The sequence below is a fragment of the Apium graveolens genome, chromosome 9 (genome assembly GCF_009905375.1).
Source record: "Apium graveolens cultivar Ventura chromosome 9, ASM990537v1, whole genome shotgun sequence".
NCBI classification, from domain to species: Eukaryota; Viridiplantae; Streptophyta; class Magnoliopsida; order Apiales; family Apiaceae; genus Apium; species Apium graveolens.
Genome location: NC_133655.1, coordinates 155,676,262 through 155,694,655, shown reverse-complemented (window position 1 = coordinate 155,694,655; position 18,394 = coordinate 155,676,262). Strand labels below are relative to the sequence as shown.

The 18,394-nt window shown below is 36.2% G+C and overlaps 1 pseudogene; it reads right to left on the bottom strand.

The window, feature by feature from the left end:
• Nucleotides 1-7,867: 7,867 nt before the first annotated feature.
• Nucleotides 7,868-18,394, bottom strand: part of LOC141685678 (uncharacterized) — a 29,460-nt pseudogene continuing 18,933 nt past the window's right edge.

Below are 18,394 nucleotides of genomic sequence, written 5' to 3'. Positions count from 1 at the left end.
TGATAGTTTTTGTTTTATTATCTTGTCTTATTACTTTGTAATCTTGGTGTTATATAAACCAAGAAGTAGGAAATAGAACAATTAACTAAGCAACCAAGAGAGAAACATTTGTAAGTTGTATTTTTAGCATTTCTCTGCAATCTTAGTTGTTAAAATTTATAAGCAGCTGTGAGCTAATTGCTACACAGAGTTCTCTTGATATAATATATATCTCTGGTGGATACATTCTAATCCACTAGAAAGTTTTTAAAGACTTATGTTTTTAATTACTTGTATATTTATTCATTCCAAGTTATTATTCCGCAGTTTGCAAATCAATTCACACAGTTATATATTATTAATATAGAACATTTTATATCTTTGTGAAAAAGTTTCAAGAATTCCATTCAACCCCCCTTCTGTAATTCTTGTTGCATTGTTAGGGACTAACAATTGGTATCAGAGCAAGCTCTTGATAAACATAGAGTTTAAAGATCACAACAAAATAGCAAGATGAACAAGAAGGATGTTGGAGTCAAGATTCCTTTTCTGGATAAAGATAATTACCATCACTGGAAGGTAAAGATGCATCTTCATTTACTTTCTCAAGATGAGGCCTATGTAGATTGCATAGAGAGAGGCCCTCATGTAACAATGAGAGCTGCAACTGGAAATGAGCCATCTGTCCCCAAACCAAGGCATGAATGGTCTGATCCTGATATTGAACAAGTCAGGAAAGATAAGAAGGCCATGAATATCTTGTTCAATGGAGTTGATGGTGACATGTTTGACAACATCATCAATTGCAACACTACCAAGGAAGTTTGGGATACAATACAGATTATATGTGATGGCACTGAGCAAGTTAGAGAAAACAAGATGCAGCTACTGATTCAGCAATATGAGCATTTTCATATTGAAGAAAGTGAGTCTCTTACTGACATTTTTAGTAGGTTTCAAAAACTACTAAATGCTCTGAAGTTACATGGAAGGGTCTATCAGACAAAAGACTCCAATCTGAAGTTCCTTAGATCTCTTCCAAAGGAATGGAAACTAATGACAGTCTCATTGAGAAACTCTCAAGATTATAAGGAGTTTACTTTGGAGAGACTGTATGGCATCCTGAAAACTTATGAGCTTGAAATAGAGCAAGATGAGAGGATGGAGAGAGGAAAAAAGAAGGGAGGGTCCATTGCACTAGTTGCTGAGTTAGAGAAAGAGAAGGAGATGAAGATGGAAGCTGTTGAATCAACTTCAAAGGTCTGTGAAAACAAGGGCAAGGGGCTGGTAGTAAAAAATGAAGATTCTTTGAGCCAAGATGATATGGAAGATATTGATGAACATCTAGCATTTCTTTCCAGAAGATTTGCCAAGATCAAGTTCAAGAAGAACTTTGGAGCAGCCAAGCCAAATAGAAACATGGTGGATAAATCAAAATTCAAATGTTTCAAATGTGGCTTGGCAGGGAACTTTGCCAGTGAGTGTAGAAAGTCAGATTCTAGCAAGAAAAATTTTGAGCCTGTGGATTATAAACAGAAATATTTTGAGTTGCTCAAACAAAAGGAAAGGGCTTTCATTACACAAGAAAATGACTGGGCAACAGATGGTCTGGATGAAGATGAAGATGTCAGCTATGTCAATCTAGCCCTAATGGCCAAGTCTGATGAAATAGAGACAAGTTCTTCAAGCAATCAGGTAATCACCACTAACCTTGCACATTTGTCTAAAGCTGAGTGTAATGATGCAATAAATGACATGTCTACAAAATTATATCATTTGTGTGTTACACTTAAATCTCTTACTAAGGAAAATGCTAAAATCAAAGAAAAGAACTTGTTTCTAAGTGAGAGGAATAATGTGCTAGAGTCTCAGTTCATTGAATTTGAAAAATTAAGAGTTTAGTGTAAAATTGCTAAGGATAAATTAACTGAGTCCTTGAAGAAAGAAGAGATCTTGAAGAAGCAGCTTGACGAGAACAGGAGGTGATTAAGGCATGGAAAACATCAAGAGATGTTCATGCTCAAATCACCAAAGTTCAAGGTATTGAGTCCTTTTGTGATGCATCTTGGAAGAAGAACAAGGAGAAACTGGAACCCAACTTGATGGAAGGACTGCTAACAGATGTAGACTCGACGGATGATGAGGGTCATCCGTCGGATAACAAAAAGGGTTATCTGTCGAATGATATAAATGCTCATCCGTCGACTGTGAGCAAGCCTGTCTGTAAAGCCAAACTTGTCAAGTTAAATGAGAAATATGGATCCGTTTCCATGAACTTTGTTCCAGGAAAATCTAGTCAAGTGAAGAAAGAAAGAAAGGCTAATGTTGGTCATATGATTGTCAAGCAATTGAGTGACAGACTGGAAAAGATTGAGGTTAAAATAGAGGCTAAAAAGAAAAATAATAGAAATGGTAAAGTAGGGATTAAGAAACACAATAACTACACACCTGATAAATATGCTCCTAGAAAAATCTGTGTCAAGTGTGGTAGTGTAAATCATTTGTCTGTTAATTACAAATTGGCCATGCCTACTCCCATATATGTGCCACCTCACTTTCCCAACATGAATGTCATGCCTTCTATGCCTATGAATGATATGTCTACACAGAATATGAATGCACGGTTTGCTAATATGCCATTTGCACCTAATCCTTATTTTGCTGCATTTAGTATGCCACAAATGCCATTTAGCATGCCTTACTAGAATAACATGTTCACTAGTAGCATGACATTCCCTGTTAACCAAAATATGCATGATAATTCTGTTGCAATGAATGGTTTCAAAGGCCCAACTTAAATGACTAAGGATGAATCTGATATCCCCAAGTCAAATGAGATAAAGCCTAAGAAACAGAAAAAGAAAGCTAACAAGGCAGGACCTAAGGAAACTTGGGGTACTAAAATCAACTTGATTTGATTTTGATGTGTGCAGGGAAACATAAAGAATCTATGGTACTTGGATAGTGGTTGTTCAAGACACATGACTGGTGATTCTACCCTGCTCACAAAGTTCAAGGAGAGAGCTGGTCCAAGTATTACTTTTGTAGATGACAACAAGGGTTATACTGTGGGATATGGCTTGATTTCAAAAGATAATGTCATCATTGAGGAGGTTGCCTTAGTGGATGGTCTCAAGTATAATTTGCTGAGTATCAGCCAGCTTTGTGATAAAGGCAATTCAGTAACCTTCAATTCAGAAGCTGTGTTGTGACTAAAAAGAGGAGCAATAAAGTGGTTCTCATTGGTGTGAGAAAAGGAAATGTGTACCTAGCTGACTTCAACCCATCTAATACAGAATCTGTTACTTGTCTTCTCAGCAAAGCAAGTCAGGATGAAAGTTGGCTATGGCACAAGAAGCTGTCCCATCTAAACTTCAAGACCATGAATGAACTAGTAAAGAAAGAACTGGTTAGAGGCATTCCTCTAGTGGAGTTTTCTAAGGATGGACTGTGTGATGCCTTCCAAAAAGGAAAGCAGATCAAAGCATCATTCAGGAAGAAGCTTGATTCAACAATTGAAGAACCTTTGCAATTGCTACAAATGGATTTGTTTGGACCAGCACTACTAGAAAAATGCCCTTAGACATCGGTTATAAACCGATGTCTTTTTTTTTTAAAACCGATGTCTTCGCATGTGTAGAGAAAGGTAGGGGTCTTTAATATCGGTTTTTAGCCGATGTTAAAGATGTACACAGACATCGGGTTTTTTAGCAAACTGATGTATAATTAGCCCTTTTTTGAATAAAATGTTAAAACTAGATTGTCAAAAATGGTATTAATTGATAGGAGGTTAAATAACACTTTAAACATATAACAGAGAAGCACTTTTAATTGATAGACATCGGATTCTTAAATAAATCGATGTCTTGGTCTGTATTTTACATCTATTATTTGCTAAACCGATGTTAGATATGTATTATAACATCAGTTTTGTTTGAGGAAGCGATGTGAAACTTCTACTTTAATATCGGTTTTCTTTCGTTTTACTTTTATATACTTACACAAAGCGATGTGTTTTAACATTGTAGACATCATTTTCTTTCCAATAATTCAATTTGTTTTGTTGGTTTAGACATCGTTTTTAGTTTGAGTAGGTGATGTGTTTTTAGTTGATTCACATCAGTTTTATAAAAAGAACCGATGTTTAATGTCACACCCCAACTTAAACAGCAGATTAAATATAGCTATTACAACATTTTAAAAGAAATAACATAACCAAATCCAAGATCTTACAGTTTAGGGTTTGGAACAGCCCAACACTACCAACTATTACATCTGATTTTAAATACCGAGTCCTCACACAAACTACTATCACTTATTCTACCTGAGCTCGAACATAAGCATCAGCATCACAGGTCTTACGGGTAGTCTGCTTGAATCTAACCATAGCTGCTAGCTGTAATATCAGGGTAAAACAAGGAGTGAGCCAAATGCTCAACAAGTGCTAAACAATATGATACAAAACATAAATTGAGATATACATTAAAGAATGACAATGGAAAGACATAACCACTGATAATGAGGGATAAAACTTTGGGTGATGGCATCATTTTGTTTGTATCAAAATAATTTCAAAATCATACCGTTTAATCAAAATCATTTTATGATGCTACGGATTATAGCCGGTGATCAGCCGCGAAGTAATCCCGAACCTCGATGGGTTCTAAAACATTAATGTGAATCCCTAGGCAACTTTTAAGCCTAATATAAGTGTGGAAAGGACTCGCGTCTCAGTCCAGATCCACTATTCAAAGAAAACATTTATCCCCTTTGGGACTGAAAACCCACATTTTATTTATTTCAAAAACTGATGCCGAATTATAACAAAATCTCTTTTTACAGTAAACATCTTTATCAAGGGAATATAGATCAACTCGAAACACGGGGAAATGGTACTAACTCTCAGAGCCATGAATCACAAAACTATACTCTATTAGGGTAACTGAATGGTTTTCATATTTCAAAGTTTGGACAAGGGAATTTAGTGAGGCTATTGGATATCATGAAGGGAAATACTAAATTGGGCTTAAAGCAATGGTTTCTCATCAAGGTTCAAGTGCTGGATCATCAAGGAGGTAAGCTTCATGAATACTAAGGGTGTTAAGGTATGCATAAATGATCTTTAACTCAGGATATAACAGAATTGTCAAGCTTCAGGATAAGAAAGAGGGGTATCAATCAATGAGGAATTACTTTGATAAGTATCTGACTATCAGGGTTCATGGTAAGGTTCTATAGGGGTTCAAGTATCAGGATGAGATATCAATACTTAGGAATCATCAAGTTTTTGAAACAACAAGATATGCATTTTTATAAAAGATAACCACGAATTATTACCATGCATCCAGGAACATTAATCAATATTAACACCTTAATCCTACTGAAATTAAAGCTCACTAACAAAATCTTTCCAAATGATCAAAATCTTATAACATTCCAAGAGAAATTCACATGCGTGCATGTCCTCGAGTTTTGCAAGCCAAACAACATGTTTTCTAAATATGTTTTACCAAGAAATTTACATGCAAGCCTAGCATGAGCTATATCTAGATGATCACTTAGCATGCAAGGAGTTTCATCAAATTTTCACCATAAAATTCAAGCCATTATCACATAAACATGCAAAAATTGAACAAAGCAACAAGAATGGTCTCAGGAACCATTCATTCGGCTCCCCTATGGTCATGGCCGAATGAAATGGAAGGGAATGGCCATTTAACATCAAGAGTTTCCTTCTCAAGACTTGGCACTTCACCATTCCTTGTAGTCCTCTTAAAAACAACCTTAAACTCACAAGAATCAAGGTTGTACTTTGAGTTTCAACTAAAACCTTAACATGCAACCATAAAACTTAAACTTTCTACTCAAAACTCTTTAAAATATAAGTGATCATGGCATGGGAAGTAACATTTACTTGTTGTAGAAGGTGGAACTTGATTGAGAAAGAAAGAAAATGGGGAGGGGGTTGATCTCGGCAAAACCCGAGAGTGAGGGGGGAAGAAAACCAAGAGTGAGAGAGAGGAGGGAGGGAAGAAAGAGTGTGGTGGTGAGTGGAGTGTGAAATGATCATGGCTTTTGCTTGTTTTTATGGTTTTTGTTTTGACAAATGTGAGTGGGAATAGGAATTGACATGACCACCCTTCCACTTAAACTTGGATCAATTTGCATGCAAGGGTAAAGGAGGAATTTGGCTAGAAAATAAGAGTTAGTGGGGTGGTAATTGTCTCTTTAGCCCTTTTGGATTGAATAGAAAGGATTTGCATGCAAGGACAACTATGTAATTTACTAATTATAACAATTAACATTGATAAAGATTTATTTTTATAAAATAAAACACAAGTTCAAAAATTATAAAATTTATACCATAAAATAACTTGGATTTTTAGAAATTTTATAAAACTACTTTTGAATTTTGTGAACAAATAACTTTTAAAAAGATAATTATTCAAGGTTTAAAAATATTCCTTATAAATCAAAAATAAAAGAAATAAATAAACTTTTGCTTTGAAAAAAAATCATATACCACATATCGAAAATTTAAGACGCAGAAATTCTCATTCACACAAGCATACATAGTTGAATATATTGGCATTCGGCTTTATAATTACACCAAATTTACAATTAATATTACACAGAAATGTCGGGTGTAACATTTAAGTTCTTATTTTTTTAAAAATAAGCATGTGCATTTGTGCATAAACCCAGAAAAAGCAAAAAAAAATACCAAATGAACATCCAACAAACAACCAAATTATATACTAAATCAACTTGCATGTCTACAACCAAAATCCAACTGCATTCTCCGATAACCAACATCTAACCATTCTGATGTCCAACAAACAACCAACATCCATATCTATAACCAAAAACCAATCCACCCATCCATATTCATCTCCATATTCCAACTAAAATTTATATAACTTAATATACATCTAAAATTTACCAACATAAGATACAACTAAAGTTTGTAAAAGCATATGGTTCCCTTACTAGTTTGTAAAAATCAAGTCATTAAAAAATTCATATCAACTCCTGGATATATTCTGCAGCCTTCCACTACTAGAAAATGTAGAAAAGACATCGGCTAAAAACCGATGTCTATGAACAAAAAAATACAATGTCTTCGTGGGTGATGTTAAAGACCCCCATTTAACATCGATTTTAAACTGATGTTAAAGAAGACGTATAACATCAGTTTTTAAAGATGTTAAATTTCTAATACATATATAATCTTCATATATTATCATAATACAATATTTTTATCAATTTAAACATATGTGAGATAAGCAAAATATTACCATTTACCCATTAAACTGATGTTAATAATACCAGTAACAACGGTTTTCAAGATAAACTGATGTAAATATAACTTCTGACATCGATTATTTATTTCAAACCGATATCTATTGCTGACAAACTGATGTCTATAAAGCTTAATAATATCGGTATTCTGTTTTAAGATTTTTTTGTTATAGTATTTAACATCGGTTTTAATCGGTATTACTGATGTCAATGATCAACTAAATCTGATGTATTAAGCTTTGATAGACATTGTTTTCCATTGTAATGATGTTTATACCTGTTTTATTAATGTACATTTTAAAAATATAGATACCAAAAATTGGCCAAATCAATAAACTACCAAAACCAATTGCTGTAAAATACCAGTTATCTATAAATCTAACCAATATTCGAACATCCTGTACAACAGATGCATCTAATCCAAACATCAAATACTACACATATCCATCCATCTATTCTAGTAGAAGAGTATCACATTACTGCTCAAACTGCTCATTGGATATTATAGAAGGAACCCAGAACTCTAAAAACTTGGAAGAACATGATTTGCCCTCACACGCAGCATATCGTGACAATCTCTCCCTCATCAACTATTACTAATTTCCATTAAATGGAGTCCAAGAATACAAAATCCTGGAAAAAAAATTACCCATCATAAGTTTGAATATAATGCCAAAGAAATATAATACTAAATGCAGCAAGTAAGCGGATAACTTACCTTTGATACTTGATCTTTCACTAGCAGGATAAGCAAGAGGCGTTCCACTTTGCATGTCTTCAAAGGTAGGCATAACTCTTTTTCGATCATCTGACACAGCCATGTACGAATCCTAGTCATCCAACATTGTATATAATTATTATAATAACTTGGTCTATAATTGTGTCAATACTTTAAACATAAAGGATCACGGATCATAACACACATTTTAATATAGCAAATGTCAAATAACCAGTGTGACCTCTTGCCTCGCTGGACGGCCTAGCCATGACAACTGAATGACTGGAATTTTCCAGCCCATTGCTTTCTTCATTTGAACGTTGTCTCCTCTTGCAAGGGAGGGATACAATAGATACAACTTTATTTCCTTGGAAGCTATTCATTTTAACTTCTCTAACATCATCTGTTCTGAGAAGTACCTTAAATATTCTTATATATACATAAATCCAATACCCACATATCCATTAATTAAAACATAATGCAGATAGGCAACTTAAACTCTTACAAGAAATCCAATACAAGGAAACATTAATATGACGCAAGAAGATTATAAACATTTGAGATCATACAAGGAAACAAAAATGAAATTGTACTGATAGGGAGTAAATTAGAGACTAGAAGAGCAAAAAAAATTATAAAAATGGCAAAAGAAATTTGCAAGAAAGCTTACCCGTAAAATTTTGTTACACCCGACATTTCTGTGTAATATTAATTGTAAATTTGGTGTAATTATAAAGCCGAATGCCAATATATTCAACTATTGTATGCTTGTGTGAATGAGAATTTCTGCGTCTTAAATTTTCGATATGTGGTATATGATTTTTCAAATCAAAAGTTTATTTATTTCTTTCATTTTTTGATTTATAAGGAATATTTTAAACCTTGAATAAATTTCTTTTTAAAAGTTATTTTGCTCACAAATTTCAAAAGTAGTTTTATAAAATTTCCAAAAATCCAAGCTATTTTATGGTATAAATTTTATAATTTTTGAACTTGTGTTTTATTTTATAAAATTAAATCTTTATAAGTATTAATTGTCATAATTAGCAAATTACATAGTTATCCTTGCATGCAAATCCTTTCTATTCAATCCAAAAGGGCTAAAGAGTCAATACCCACCCCACTAACTCTTATTTTCTAGCCAAATATCTTCTTTACCCTTGCATTCAAATTGAACCAAGTACAAGTGGAAGGGTAATCATGTCAATTCCTATTTCCACTCACATTTGTCAACACAAAAACCATAAAACAAGTAAAGACATGATCATTTCACACATCACTCACCACCACACTCATTCTTCTCTCCCTCCTCTCTCTCACTCTCGGCTACTCCCTCCTTCACTCTCGGCTTTTAGCCGAAACCACCCCCTCCCCATTTTTCTTCATTCCTCAACCAAGCTTCCACCTTCTATACAAGTAAATGTTACTTCCCATACCATGATCACTCATATTTCAAAGAGTTTTGAGTAGAAAGTTTAAGTTTTAAGGTTGCATGTAAAGGTTTTAGTTGAAACTCAAAGTACAACCTTGATTCTTGTGAGTTTAGGGTTGTTTTTTTGAGAGGACTACAAGGAATGGAGAAGTGCCAAGTCTTGAGAAGGAAACTCTTGATGATTAAATGGCAATTCCCTTCCATTTCATTCGGCCATGACCATAGGGGAGCCGAATGAATGGTCCTTAAGACTATTCTTGTTGCTTTGTTCAATTTTTGCATGTTTATGTGATAATGGCTTGAATTTTATGATGAAAATTTGATGAAACTCCTTGCATGCTAAGTGATCATCTAGATATAGCTCATGCTAGGCTTGCATGTAAATTTCTTGGTAAAACATATTTAGAAAACATGTTGTTTGGCTTGCAAAACTCGAGGACATGCACGCATGTGAATTTCTCTTAGAATGTTATAAGATTTTGATCATTTGGAAAGATTTTTTAGTAAGATTTAATTTCAGTAGGATTAAGGTGTTAATATTGATTAATGCTCCTTGATGCATGGTAATAATTCGTGGTTATCTTTTATAAAAATGCATATCTTATTGTTTCAAAAACTTGATGATTTGTGAGTTGGGAAGTGTAGTTTCTTTTGTTTTGCCATAATTGTACCATAGGTAAAGGATGATCTCCACCAAAGTTATTTTGAGAAAAAGGGAGTTAGTTCAGTAGATCACCATGTTTAAGTCTTGGTTTGGGTATTGGGTTGTTGGTAGTTGAGTTTGTCAAGTCAAAACCTTGGAGAAAGGAGAGTTATAGTTTCTGCAGAAAATCAGTTTAGTACCCTGAGGTTTAGAGTGAGTTTTGACCATGTCATTGATGTGCACTTTGAGGCCCAAGCCACCAGAAGTTAGTATTGGGAGTATATAAAAGGTTTTAGGTGTTGGTTAGAGTTTTGCATGTCATTTGGTTAGGTACACAAGTAGAATAACAAAATCTGTCCAGCAGGGGACAGTTTTGTTACGACTTAGAAATAGGGAGATTTGACCATATCATGGGTAGGCCCTCATTAGGCCCTGTTGGGCCTTAGTTAGAGGGAGTGTCAGAGAAGTTTTTCCAACCATATTTCATAGGATATGAGTTAGAACCATGTGTCACAAGTTAATTCAAGTAAGGGCGTTTTCTGCCCAGAAAAACAGGGGAACCTTGGACTTTTAGCTTAGGCCCAAAAAGGCCCAAGCCAGGCCCTTGAGCCACATCAAGTTTGTGAGATGCCCTTAGGTCAGGAGAGTCTTGTGTAAAAGTTTTGAAGGAAAAATTGTAGTTTAAGAGTGTCTAATGCACTCAAGAAACCATAGTTGTCATTCTGAAATTTGCACCAGTGAGCACTTTCACTTATCACATAGTTTAAGAACACTTAGGAGTGAGATTTAGGTTGACCACCATAGTTGTAAGATAGTATAAGGTCAGTAGAGCAAAAGGCACAAGTGAGGGTCAATAGGTTTTGGATAGTTTAGTAAAGGAACATCGGGTTAGGAAGCCAAAATTTGAAGACTTTGTCTAGTTTAGCGACCAAGTGACTTAAGTTGTGAGTCGAGATCATCCAAGCCTAGTATTGCATTATGGTGTATATGGTGTTATTTGGTATTAATATATGATATGTGATTATGTGGCTATGTGTGTACAATTGTAATTTAAAGGTGAATATAAAATTAAGTGCATATAGGCCTAAGTATCATCCGTGTTTAATTTCGGGTTGTAAACAGGTTTAGTTGGTGAGATTATATTATAATGAAGATTATTAATATTTATGTAGGATCTCGAGACGAGGGAAAATTTGCCATAAAGGGCGAGTGAAGCTCCAGTTGCTCCTACCAGTAAGACCAGACCAGCCTTTCTCAAGGCAAGTGATTCAACTTGTCCTTCGTATTTACTGCTAATAGTTCATACATTGATGCAACTATCCTGTGTCATTTGATATATTAAATCAAGCGTATCTTATGTTTATCTTTGAATTATATAGAGATGCCCTGAACCCTCGAGTATGTATTACAAAGTAGTCTTATCATGATAGTATATTAAAGTAATTCGAATGCCATGATAAAAGAAAAGGACAGTTATAACTCTTGTTTGATTCTCTTGATTAACATGCTGATGATTCCTAAGTATTGATATCTCATCCTGATACTTGAACCCCTATAGAACCTTACCTTGAACCTTGAAAGTCAGATACTTATCAAAGTGATTCCTCATTGATTGATACCCCTCTTTCTTATCCTAAAGCTTGACAATTCTGATATATCCTGAACTAAAAATCATTTCTTCATACCTTAACACCCTTAGTAATCATGAAGCTTACCTCCTTGATGATCCAGCACTTGAACCTTGATGAGAAACCATTGCTTTAAGCCCAATTTGGCATTTCCCTTCATGATATCCAATAGCCTCACTAAATTCCCTTGTCCAAACTTTGAAATATGAAAACCATTCAGTTACCCTAATAGAGTATAGTTTTGTGATTCATGGCTCTGAGAGTTAGTACCATTTCCCCGTGTTTCGAGTTGATCTATAATCCCTTGATAAAGATGTTTACTGTAAAAAGAGATTTTGTTATCATTCGGCATCAGTTTTTGAAATAAATAAAATGTGGGTTTTCTGTCCCAAAGAGGGATAAATGTTTTCTTTGAATAGTGGATCTGGACTGAGACACGAGTCATTTCCACACTTATATTAGGCTTAAAAGTTGCCTAGGGATTCCCATTAATGTTTTAGAACCCAGCGAGGTTCAGGATTACTTCGCGGCTGATCACCGGCTGTAATCCGTAGCGTCATAAAATGATTTTGATTAAACGGTATGATTTTGAAATTTTTTTGATACAAACAAAATGATGCCATCACCCAAAGTTTTATCCCTCATTATCAGTGGTTATGTCTTTCCATTGTCATTCTTTAATGTATATCTCGATTTATGTTTTGTATCATATTGTTTAGCACTTGTTGAGCATTTGGCTCACTCCTTGCTTTACCCTGATAATACAGCCAGCAGCTATGGTTAGATTCAAGCAGACTGCCCGTAAGACCTATGATGCTGATGCTTATGTTCGAGCTCGGGTAGAATAAGTGATAGTAGTTTGTGTGAGGACTCGGTATTTAAAATCAGATGTAATAGTTGGTAGTGTTGGGCTGTTCCAAACCCTAAACTGTAAGATCTTGGAATTGGTTATGTTATTTCTTTTAAAATGTTGTAATAGCTATATTTAATCTACTGTTTAAGTTGGGGTGTGACAGGTTTTGGTATCAGAGCTACGGTTTAGAGTCCCTGGACAGCCCAAATAGGTTCTAGGATATGTGTGTAGGTTATAGATATTATGCGAGAGAGTAGGTTAAGTAAATTTATTATTAATACTCCTCTTATTGGTTGTCAGCAAAGGGCGTCATCCTCTGGGTCGGACGACACTATTGCTTTTACTGTGTATGCTGAGTTGAGGCGCGAGTTCGACATGCTTCAGGGCAAGTACGACCGACTGAAAGACCGACTGAAGAACGTGTATCCGGACAGCCGAAACTACGAAGGGAAGCCCAAGGAGCAGATGACTGCGAGGCTTAAGACCTTGGTTCAGTACGTCAACACTAAGCTTGAGGAGATGCCAGCGCACCGGGACCGTACCAGCAAGTATGTCATTCAGATGGTGGCGGATGAGCTCCAGAGCATTGTAAAGACGCTTCGAGAGGAAAAGACTACCAAGCCCCGTTCAGATGGAGTGGAGCCTTAGTTCTTTCCATTTACCTTTCATGTTGTTGTACTATCAGACTCTGTGGAATCCCCAGTTGTTTCCGTTGTGTCCTTTAAATAAGCCTGTTATTCCTAGAATCAGACTTTGTCCTAATCCTATATATTGTGACCTTTAAAATTTCAATAATTATGTTCTATTGTTCCATTTGCTCTCAACTGTTATTTTACGTTTTTATATGCATCACCATATCTGCTTAATTTGAAACTTGACCTCATATGTAGATAAGAATGCCATGCGATACCCTCGAATTGTTCATATTTGTTTTAACATAACTCTTATTTCAGGATCATGCCTCCCAAAAAGAAGAACCCAACAACCACATCCACCACAGACCCAAATATTCTTCGACTACTGGAAACTTTGCAACAGCAAACCAATGCTATAGCTCAACAACAACTAACTCTTCAACAACGAATTGAAAACCAAGATAACCGTGAACCACACCAACCACCTGAACCACCAGTACCACCTAGACAAATTGTCACTTTCAAGGCTTTTCAGAATGTGAAACCACCTGCATTTCATGATACCACTGATCCAGTAATAGCTAACACATGGATCAAGGAGATGGAAAGGGCTTTTGAGTTGGTACAGTTAGGAGACGATCAGAAGATGCTGTATGCTACTTACTTCTTGAAGGGTGAAGTCATCTATTGGTGGGAATCAGTAAAAGCTATGGAAGTCACTCAGCAGGTTTCTTGGGAGAGATTTAAGAAGTTATTTCTGGACAAGTATCACCCTAAGTACATGCAGAATCAGATGGAGCTCAAATTTTTGGAGCTGAAGCAAGGGAACATGACTGTATTGGAGTATGAGAAGAAGTTCACAGAGTTGTCAAGGTTTGTGACAAAGTATACCAGTACTGAGGAGGAAAAAGCGAAGAGATTTCAGCAAGGATTGGAGCCTTGGATCAGAGATAGAGTGGCTATGTTTGAGCTTGATACTTATGCGGGAGTAGTACAGAAAGCTGCTCTGATTGAGAATAGTGTGATGTTATCAAGGAAGGAAAGGGATAACAAGAAGAGGAAGGTTCCATTTTATGGAAAAAAGTTTGAAGCGGGAAGTTCACAAGATCGGAATGTAAAGAGGATCGGATTCCAGAAGGGTGGAAATTTTCAAAAGAAGGGAAATTTGGGTAAAAGGCAAGAATCAAAGGGGAGCAGTCAGGCAAGCCAAGGGCAAGTTGGAGAAAATAAGTTCCCGAGACCGGAATGCAAGCACTGTAGAAGAAGGCACCCTGGATTATGTAATAAGCTGAGCATGACATGTTATAGGTGCAATCAGAAGGGACATTTGGCGAATGAGTGCAAGATGTCGAAGCCAGGAGTTACGTGTTACAAGTGTGGGAAGACTGGACACATAGCTAGGGAGTGCAAGGCAACCGGACCAGTCAAAGCTTTAATGAACGTGGCAAGTACCAGTGCGAGCGTGCCAGCCGAGGTATTTACATTACCTCCACCACCTACACCAACCCCGAAAGCAACAGCAAGGACATTTGATTTGAAGATGAAGGATGCTGTTCAGAATTCTGAGGTGATAGCAGGTACACTTTTACTCAATAATGTCAAAGCTAAAGTATTGATTGATTCGGGAGCAACAAGATCTTTCATATCAGAATCTTTTGTTGATAAGCTTCAATGTGATAAAATGATTATGAGTGAGGTAGTAAATGTGGTAATTGCAAACCAAGAGAAGATTCCTGTGAATCAATTTTGTCCAAAGTGTGAGATTGATATTTCGGGGTATAAGTTTTCAGCCGACTTGATACTCTTCAAGTTGGGAGAGTTTGACATAATTTTAGGCATGGATTGGTTAGGAGAAAATAGCACTCAGATTAATTGTAAGACCAAGAAAGTGTATTTAAAGACGAAGAGTGGAGAGAAGGTAGTATTCAAGGGGCAGAGGCAAGAGCAACTATTTTTTACAATCGTTCAGGCTAAGAAGCTACTTAGAAAAGGTTGTGAGTCGTTCCTAGCTTATGTAGTGGATTCAGAAAAAGGCAGCCCTAACATAGAAGATATTCCTGTAGTTAACGAGTTTCCCGATGTGTTTCCCGACGAACTACCAGGCTTACCACCAGATCGACAAATCGAGTTCGAGATCAACCTTGCTCCAGGCACGGAACCAGTTTCAAAGGCCCCATATAGGATGGCACCAGCAGAAATAAAAGAGTTGGCGAGCCAGCTACAAGAATTGTTAGATAAGGGAGTGATACGGCCAAGTACGTCGCCATGGGGAGCACCTGTTCTGTTTGTCAAGAAGAAAGATGGGAGCATGCGATTATGCATAGATTATCGAGAGTTGAATAAGGTAACGACCAAGAACCGCTACCCGCTACCAAGAATAGATGACCTTTTTGACCAGATGAAGGGAGCAAAATGCTTTTCAAATATCGATTTGAGATCGGGATACCATCAATTAAAGATCAAAGAAGAAGATATTCCCAAGACCGCATTCAGGACCAGATATGGGCATTATGAATTCTTAGTAATGTCGTTTGGACTGACCAACGCCCCGGCCGCATTTATGGATCTGATGAATTGAGTATTTAAGAAGTATTTGGACAAATTTGTCGTGGTATTCATTGATGACATCCTTATTTATTCTAAGTCGGAAGAAGAACATAAGCAGCACCTCTGGATAGCATTGGAAATACTTCGTCAAGAGAAGTTGTATGCCAAGTTTACCAAATGTGAGTTCTGGTTAAAGGAAGTTCAATTTTTGGGGCATGTCATTGGAAATGAAGGAGTTAAAGTGGATCCGACAAAGATTGAGGCAGTTATGAGTTGGGAGAGGCCAAAGACTCCTAGGGAAGTGTGAAGTTTTCTAGGGTTGGCAGGATACTATAGAAGGTTCGTCAAGGATTTTTCGAAAATCGCCACGCCATTGACCAAGTTAACCAGAAAGAATCAAAAGTTTGAATGGAGTGCAGAATATGAGGATAGTTTTCAAAAGTTGAAACAGAGATTGGTAACAGCTCCGGTGTTAGTGCTACCGGATGATCAAGGAAACTTTGTAATATTCAGCGACGCTTCACATAAGGGATTGGGTTGTGTGTTAATGCAACACAGTAAGGTGATCGCATATGCGTCAAGACAGTTGAAACCGCATGAGTTAAAGTACCCGACGCATGACTTGGAACTAGCCGCCATAGTGTTCGCACTTAAGATTTGGAGACATTACCTCTACGGAGAGAAGTGTGAAATGTAATAACCCCAATTTTTGGGAATTTTTGAAACCCTTATGAATAGTGTTTTTGCTGAATGAGAAAACTTTTCATGCCACGCTATGTAGGGGTTCTGTTATTGATCTTATGGGATATTATTAGTACTCTATGTGGTATATAAGTGTATGTAAAGATCGTCAGAATCCAATTCCGAACACTTTGATTTTTCCCGGAAATCCACAATATACGGAGAGAATTGAGTATAAGGTAACAGGATAAAAAGGATTTAAATTAAAGGATTATAAGAGAGGATCATAAAAGGAATATAATATATTGAGAAAGGTTAAGGGAACCTAAGTAATAAGATCCCGGGTATGATCCCTCAAACGATAAACGAGAACGAAAGATAAGCGAACCGTAAAACAAATAAGTGACCAAGAGACAAGCTTGTACAAGAAGCCAGGGATTGTGACATCATCAAACCACAAGGTGTGGACAAGTGGGAGCATAATGACATGTGCAAGGTGACACAAGCATGACATAGGGAAGGAGGAGGTGTGGTTGGTTTATAACCACACAAATAAAAGGTTAATTAAGTCATTAACCAAAAACAACACAAAAATCAACCAACCAAGCAAATCATTTCATTTTCATCAAACAAAACACAAAAATATCATTCTTCCCAAGCTAGCTCTCGGCCCATTTCTTAAAATTTGAAGATCCAAGCTCCACCACTTATTATTTAGCAAGGTAATTATCCTAGCTTCTCCTAGTTAAGTTACATACTTCCTATAAGTTTAAGCTTCTAATTCCAAGCCAATCTTTTTCTATAAATCAAGGAAGAAGATGGTGAATAGTAACCTTCAAGAAATAACTTTAGTTTTCTTGGATTTTTATGAAAGATTAAGGTTATACAAGCAAGGATCAAGGTTCTTTTAGGCATTCAAAGCTCTTGGGTTGTGTTAGGAAGCTTCAAGGAGGTATAAACAACTTTCACCTTTAACTTATAGTTTGAACTTTGAGTTTTGATGAGTTTATGGATGGATTAATGTCTATATAGAAATATCCATGTATGTATAGCAAGATCCATGTATGTTAGATAGTTGGGTTGGATTTGTGGTGATTTTGGATATGAATCTTGGTTAATGGTTAATGAATCTTAAGTTATGGATTAGTAGATCATGTTTGTGGTTGAATAAGTTGGAAAACCTTGAGATTATGGACTGACTTTGCCTTGATATAAGTTGTGTTTGATGTATTGATGATGGTTGGGTGGTTTATAGTGAATTGGTAAAGAATTGGAGTGGTATAAATATTGGTAATCGCGTAAACATAGCCGTCGTAATGTCCGATTTTCTTTGGACTGTTTTTGTGCATAGCATTAGGACCCGAGAACCCCCTGCTAGATTGTGACCACTGCCATGTTTAGATAGCTCATGTTACGAGCTTCGTTTTGATATGTAGTTCGTTCGATTCCGATTTACGGTTTAGGAGAAACGACCGTTTCAAGTAACGGCGTTTCGCGAACGAAACTTTTTCCCTCGCCTTACTTTGAAATGTAGGTTAAAGACCAAAAAGGGTTAATTAATGCATGAAACATTTATGGTAAGTGTTTTAGGCAGTTGGTAAGCCACTCGCAAAGGAATCGCTTTAAAACTCGTAAAGGTTAAATTATTAAAAATGGTGGAGCCGAGGGTACCCGAGTGACTTAAGCGAATCAGTGAGCGCAAAACAAGCGTTAGAGTCTAAGTTAGTTAAAGTATAGATTCACAAGTGACTTTGGTTTAATTCCAACTTACTTGTTGTTTATAGGTTACCAGACTCGTCCCGAGCCATTCGTAACCCCCAGTCGCTCAGGCAAGTTTTCTACCCGTTATAACTGTTGTTGTGATGAATATATGTATATGCATTATCTTGTGATAGATGCATGTTGGTTAATTAGCAATTTTTGCGATATATTGGAGCATGCTGATATGGTATATATATGCATGCCTGTTTCATATT